Source organism: Macaca mulatta, chromosome 11 (assembly GCF_049350105.2).
Source record: "Macaca mulatta isolate MMU2019108-1 chromosome 11, T2T-MMU8v2.0, whole genome shotgun sequence".
Classification (NCBI taxonomy): Eukaryota; Metazoa; Chordata; class Mammalia; order Primates; family Cercopithecidae; genus Macaca; species Macaca mulatta.
The window spans coordinates 29,584,957-29,592,416 of NC_133416.1; the positions used below are offsets into that span (position 1 = coordinate 29,584,957).

The following is a 7,460-nucleotide window of genomic DNA, read 5'->3' on the forward strand; positions in this document are numbered from 1 at the left end:
CTATGTCATACCCAGAGACAGAGAAGAATATGCAGTTCCATTCTAGCAGAAGAGATGAAGTTTCACAAATTACAGTTTGGATTTCTGTTAGGGGATTAGGGTGCCACTGATGGCAGCCACTGCTCCATACAGCTTGCTGTTGCCGTCACCCCAGCTGCAGCAGGGAGGCGCCGCTGGGGCTGCACGGTCCATGAAGCCCGAGAGAGCCACACCCCTTCCAAGATGGGGCAGGAGCTCCCTAGGCCTCCGCTGCAGCTGCCCAAACCGAGGCTGCAGACTCAGGCATCCCTGCACTCTCGGGTGCTGGGAAGGACCCCTTGCTCTTGCAGGCTCAGAGGTGCCTGCCCCTGCTGCCTGGCTTCTCCGTGCTGTGGATGGCCTGCTTGGATCTCAGAGTAAAGTCCCGTGAGCCTGGGGGCCATGAATGGCAGCAGGAGGCAGAGAGATTCCTGGGTGGAAGGGGGCAGGTCCCCAGTAAGGCCCCTCCTTCAGGTCAAGGAAGGCCTGAAGGCTGGGAGCTGAGCTGCCAGTCCCAAGGACGGGAGTGGGTACTTGTGGTGCCTCTTCTGGGCCTGCCCTTGGCTGCGCATGGACCAATCGGCAAGCACTTCCTCGCCTCTGAGGTCCATAAAAGCCCTGGGCTCAGCCAGAGCAGGGCAGAGGAGGTAGAACGGGAGGACTAGCCGCAGAGTGGAGATACCCTGTCTGCTGAGAGCTGCAAAGGCCAGGAAAACCTTCTGGCAGAGAAGATCTTGGTACCTGCATCTTCAGGCATGCTTCTATGAAGACACAGGTAGAACCTTCAGAGTAGACCCTGGTTCTACTTACCCAAGCAGCAGACAAACGGCAAAGACCACAAGCCTCCTTCTAAAATGTGGTTTTCAAGCCCCATCCACGTGTGCTTGCCGCCCTTCCAGGAAGTGAAATAGAATCTGTGGACATGGGCTCAGAAGTGAACGAGAGGACGAAACAGTCACAAGCACTGATCTTTAGCCTTCAATATTGGTCTAGCCCACTAGTGAAACTGGTGCAATGAATGCCCCCAACTATCATCTCAGTCACTCCTATGAGAAGGAAAAAAAGAAGGGATAAATTAAGAGAGGACAGAAGTACAGCAGAGGCTTCCCCTTCTTAGGGCTAAAACAAATACATGAGGAAAAGGTGAAAGAGGGTTCCTCTTTTTTTTTTTTTTTTTTCTTGTAGAGATGGGGGTCTTACTACATTGCCCAGGCTGAACTCCTGGCCTCAAGTATCCTTCCACCTCGTCCTCCCAAAGTGTTGGAATTACAGGCATGAACCACCATGTCTGGCCTTCTCTCTTCAACCAACAGTCTCCTTTTCTTTTCTTTCTTTATTCTTATCTCAAAAATAATTAGAAGCAGGGCCAGACACAATGGTTTATACTACCTCTAATCCCAGTGTTTTGGGAGGCTGAGGCAGGAGGATTGCCTCATGCTAGGAGTTTGAAATCAACTGAGCAAAATAGTGAGACCATCTCTCGTTACAAAAAATAAAAAATTAGCTAGGTGTAGTGGTGCATACCTGTAATCCTAGCTACTCAGGAGGCCAAGGTGGGAGGATCACTTCAGCCCAGGAGTTTGAGGTTACAGTGAGCTATGATCAGGCCACTGCACGCCAGCTTGTGTGACAGAGTGAGACCCTGTCTCAATAATAATAATGATAATAATAATAATTAGAATCACAAGAAATAGAAGTGGCTCAGTGTTTAACTAGATCATAATTAAACATACTTGCTATTATTAATGTACAAAAATACTAATGAACCATATTTGTTAAACATAAGTACGACAACCTCTAAAATGCATACATTAGGGAGAACTGACCTCAGGGTATTTTGGGGCCCAGTGTTCTGGGCCCCATAATCACATCGCATCATCTCATTGGCTATTTGAGAGGATTGAATGAGTTAGAAATCTATAAAGTATGGAGTGCAGTGCCTGGTGTGCGGAAGCCTGGTGTTTGTGTTGCTATTAATTTACATTTGTGGGCCGGGCATGGTGGCTCATGCCTGTAATCCCAGAACTTTGGGAGGCCTAGGTGGGCAGATCACCTGAGGTCAGGAGTTCGAGACTAGCCTGGCCAACACAGTGAAACCCCATATCTACTAAGAATACAAAAATTAACTGGACTCAGCGGTGCGCACCTGTAGTCCCAGCTTCTTGGGAGGCTGAGGCTGGAGAATGGCTTGAACCTGGATGGTGGAGGTTGCAGTGAGCCGAGATGGCGCCACTGCACTCCAGCCTGGGCAACAGAGCAAGACTGTATCTCAAAAAAAAAAAAAAAAAAAAAAAAAAAAAAAAAAAAAATTACATTTGTGTAGCATTTTGCAGTAACTATCTTATTTGAATTTACAACATCCTGTGAAGAAAGTAAGACAAGTCATATTACCCTCTTTACAAATAAAGTTTTTCAGTACACTGTCTACAATTCAAATTTTCTTATTTCTAGTTCAAAACCTTTCTACTGCCCCATGCATGGGGAGCTGCCTGGTTTTTAATTCGTTAGGAATAAAATTTACAAATAGTGGACTGTCTACAATTTAAATTTTCTTATTTCTGGTTCAAATCCCTTTCTCCTACCCCATGCATGGGTAGCTGCCTGGCTTCTCTTGTTCAGTAATTTAAAGGTTGAGTGTCTCACCTTCTCACTGGGAACTCTCAGATGACAACAAAGTAAAAATTTGGAATTCTCTTACTCTAATAGAAAAATAACCTCTTAGCTTGAATTATACATAGTATAGGGCTTTGCAGTTTTCTAGACAAATCAGTGTGTATTATACAATTCGTAAATATACGCTTTTTGTTTTGTATGAATTTTTTTTCACATACTGATTGTTTTATTTCTCATGAGTCAAAACCTTACGGGAGAAGGAATAAACAGGTAAACTGGATGTCACTCCCAATCCCTTTGTGGCAGGAGGTTGATTTATCCCATTCAGCTGCATAGGTGGGTATTACCATCCTCCTTTTCTTCTTAAGCACATCTTTTATCTTTATATAGATAAAATGTATATAATATGTGTTTAAAATATACATATATAAAAGGCATATGTATGTATTGTGTGCTTTTATATATATATACACACACACACACATACATGTTAATAAATAGTTGGTAACCTGCTCTGTACATTGCTCTATAACCTGCTATATTTGCTTAACAACATATCATGAACATTTTCTTACGTCCTGTGAATTCGGAAGAGGACATAAGAAAATGCCCTGTGAACTTGACATATCAAAGCTTAAACAAGTAAGGGAGTTATGTGTTGCACAAATAAGAAATCCAGAGGTAAGCAGTCAAGGCTGGTATGATCCCTTCACAGTGCCTCCCAGGACTCAGGCTCCCTCCATGTTCCTACTCTGCTATCATAGCACATGGTCTTAGACCTTGTGCTTGTTACCTCATTGTCACAAGATGGCTGCTCTACCCCTCAAAACGCATCTGTATTCCAGCTAAAAAAAAGAAGGGAAAACGCAAAGAGCAAAACAGCATATGTCAGCTGAGAAAGCTTTCGAGGAAAGAACTTTCCTAGCATCCCATCCAACAACTTCCACTTACATCTCACTGGCCAGAATGGTGTCATCTGCCTGCCAAAGTCACCGGAGAAGGTGGGTATCACCAGTTGTGTTTTCCAGGAAGCAGATGCTTGAGATGGAATTGGGTGTGCAAAAGGTTTAATGGGGAGTAACATCTGTGAAAGAAGGAAGCAGGATTGGGCAGGGGAGCCATCGTTCCCTGATACAGACCTGACAAAGACTCTATCAGCCCACCGTGCAGCTCCAAAGCAAAGGCTGCCTGCTGGGGGAGTCCTATGTCGGGTACAAATGGGCAGGCCTTCATACCACCATCTTGCTTAGTTGTTGGCTGGGGGCTGCCCCGAGAAACGCATGACCTCAGCTTGAAAGCTGCCAGGAGTTAATAACTGGAGGCCGTCAGCTAACCATGCTCCTCACAGTGGGTACCAAGTCCTTTCTCCAAGCAAGGAGATCTCTATAAATGCCACCCTGGGAAATAGAGTTTGTAAGTTAGGCACATTGCCGCCCCACAGAAACTTGGAGTTGTTAGTAAGGAAGAAGAAAGGGTGTTAAGTGGGCCACTGTTGTATCTGACACCCTTTGTTAAGCTTCCTATTCAGGAGACAAGAACAGTCTTGCCAGAGAAAGAGGACTGTTTGTTGAACAAGCTTCTATTAGTAGTTGTGCCCCATGGTGGAAGGATGTCAAGAAACAGAAGTCATCTGCATTAGAGAACAGCACCCGGGTTTTCCATCTTCCTGTGGCATCAAGTTGTTTCTTTTGTTGGGTAATCTGAAAAGAAATGGGGCTAGCTCACAAGTCAGTGAGGGACAGTGGTGGAAATAAGTGAACAAGAGTGTCGCTCTTTGTCCTTCCTCCTAAATTTTGTACATCTCTGTAGTCACTGGCATAATTAAGGTTTTTCCCTTTGGGTGTATGAAGACTTGGCTCATTGATACTTGGTTGGTAAACTGGGGAGAGACCAGTTATTCAATCCTCTCTCCTGACAGTGAATAATGCAGAGGCTCTTTGGATGGTGCAAAGTCTCATTCAAAATCAGAATTCTCCAAGGAAAACTGAAATGAGCGGAGCAAGCAATTTAGGAGCTACAGGTTTGGTCATTTAGGATGTTTATTGTTCTCTATTTTGCTGAAGTAGTTTCCTCTAATCTGAATGTTACTGATGCTATTGAGAAAAATTCCCTGTCTCTAGCAGCACGGAAATGCATTCAGCTTTCTACAGATACAGTCAAGAGTAATTATGAAGTTTAGAAAAGATACCCTGAATCGCTCTCTGTGCTGATATCTGGGCCTTTACTTTCTTCATGGAGCTGGCTGGTTGATTAATTCTGAAAAAGTCAGCGGTGTGCATACAAATAAAGCCTTGAAATATGGAAATAAGACATAATAGAGAATACATTTGGGTTTCAGCTAATCTTAAAATACTGGTGAATAATTTATTATTCTAAATACTCTGCTTAATGTCTAACCGATGATTGCTATTTACCAGTAATTAGACCCTCCATTTCAGCTCCTTTTCTTACAGACAGGAATAGTATGATCAGTTTTAAATTGGTAGGGAGGAATTAAAGGCTTTTCAATAATGTTTTTAATTTTTAAAAAGACATATTTACTGTAGAAAATAGAGAAAAGTACCAGAATGATGAAAAGTATCCCTAATTTCAACAACTAGAAGTAATCAACATTGTAAAGTATATTATTTCACTCTTTCATAACATTTATATTATGTTTTAAACAGATAAAATGTATATAATATGCATAAAATGTATATAAAAAGATATGTGTGTGTGTGTGTGTGTACATAATCCCAAGATCAATTGGGATCATGATCTGCATACTGTTGTTATGCCTAACAAGATACCTTGAACATTTTTTCATGTCGCTGAGTTTTCCTCTGTAATACTTTTCAAAGGCCACATAATGTTCTGTTGAATCCACGTACCAGTTTATTCAAGAAATCCCTTATTATTAAACATTTCAATTCTTTCTAGAATTGAGACAAAGTCTCACTGTCACCTAGGCTGGAGTGCAGTGGCATGATCATGGCTCACTGCAGCCTCAACCTCCCTGGCTCAAGTGATGCTCCCACGTCAGCCTCCTGAGTAGCTGGGACTACAAGCATGTGCCACCAAGCTTGACTAATTTTAATTTTTTTTTTTTTTTCACTGCAGGGGTCTCCCTATGTTGCCTGGCTGGCCTTGAAGTCCTAGGCCCAAGTGATCCACCCATCTCAGCCTCCTAAAAGCTGGGATTATAGGTATGAACCACCATGTTCAGCCAATTTTTATTATCATACATAATTCTGTGAGGAATAACTGCATAACTCTCTAACATTTCTGATTATTTCTTAAGGGTAAATATTCATAGACGAGGATGAACATTGTATTTTGGTATCACTTGTTTCTGCCTGCCCAGAATTTCTCATTTTCACATGATAGAACTGACCTCCTACCTCACTCTCTCATTGCCTTTTAGTATCTGCCTCTCCTACAACTGGTGAAATGTTTCATCACACGGCTGGGACTGATCAGAGTGCCCTGTCTCCTACCACTCCAGGCACAGTGACGGGTCCAGGAGTGCGCATATGATCTGAGTAGGGCCAATAAGAGGGAATTTTTCTAGGTCTGATAATAACTCTTGGATGAAAACATCTCTTTCCTTCTGAAATTACCAAAAACCATTTAAGGTTGGGACTGATGAGGTCCCTCTTGATGCCAACATGGAAGAAAGCAGAGCTGAATAATGAAGCGATAAAGGGGAATTCCTACTGACAACTTTTTTTTTTGGAGACAAAGTCTCACTCTGTCACCCAGGCTGGAGTGCAGTGACGTGTTCATGGTTCACTGCAGCCTCAAACTCGGGTTCAAGTCATTCTCCTGCTTCAGCCTCCCAGTGGCTGTGACTAAGGTGTGCACGACTACCCTGGCTAATTTATTTTTATTTTTGTAGAGATAGGGTTTCACAATTTGGCCCCAGCTCGTCTGGAACTCCTGGCCTCAAGCGATCCTCCTGCCTTAGGCTTCCAAAGTGCTGGGATTACAGGTGTCAGCCACTGCGCCCAGCCTGATGCCATCATTTCAGTTCCTGGTCTCGGCCATGACCGAAGCAAGGTGCTTCCCTAGACTTGTCCAATTATTTGACCTAATAAATTCCCCTGTTTATTTAAACTAATCTGAACTGGCTTTCTGTCTTTGGCAATCAAGGCTCTTGATTAATATAACTATTGTTAAGGTTTTGATATGTATTTCCATATTACCTCCCAGAACTACATTGCCAAATACACTTGTGGAATGTGGAATTTTAAATTAATGTTAATATTGCTGCAATGTGTCAGTGTAGAACTACAGTATGAGTCAATCTATCTCTTTTTTTCATATTTCCATACCCTCTTGACTAAAGCAAAACATCTTAAACAAATCATCACACTCAAGTAAGTAAAGGTGGAGATTGGGATGAATAGAGATCAAGCTAGGTTTATATTATGCCCAGACATCAGGCTGAGTACGAGCCCTTGCTGTCAGGGATGGGGAAATAGGGTCCATGTACCCTGCAGCCAGTTACATAGTGGGTCTCTAATACCTTTACTTTCTTCCCACATGCAGAAGTGAAAGTTAAGAGAAGTCTGACGAAGGAGTCAGTTCCAAGAAAGGAGTTAAATTATTCAAGAGTAAGTTGTCAACTTCAAGTCAGTGAGCCAAGGCAGAGTAGTTCATAAAGAAACTGTGACTAAACTAGGTGGGACTCAGTTTCTGAGACAGATTTCTGAGCCAGGCCTGTGGGCAGCTGTACGAGGAGATGGGTTGGAGAGGGGTGATTTTAAAAGGATGCTAAATAACACTGGCAAAACCAAATCAACTCCACACACCAGTGAGATGAATTGGAAAACAGTGTTCATTACTCC

At 43.0% G+C, this 7,460-nt stretch overlaps 1 long non-coding RNA gene across 1 annotated transcript; it reads left to right on the top strand.

Annotated features, from left to right (window-relative positions):
• The first annotated feature begins 4,534 nt into the window (after window positions 1-4,534).
• Window positions 4,535-6,730, top strand: LOC114670816 (uncharacterized). Its single transcript, XR_013400946.1, has 3 exons — window positions 4,535-4,651; window positions 5,731-5,816; window positions 6,509-6,730. It is a non-coding gene; the product is annotated as an uncharacterized LOC114670816 (long non-coding RNA).
• The last annotated feature ends 730 nt before the right edge of the window (window positions 6,731-7,460 follow it).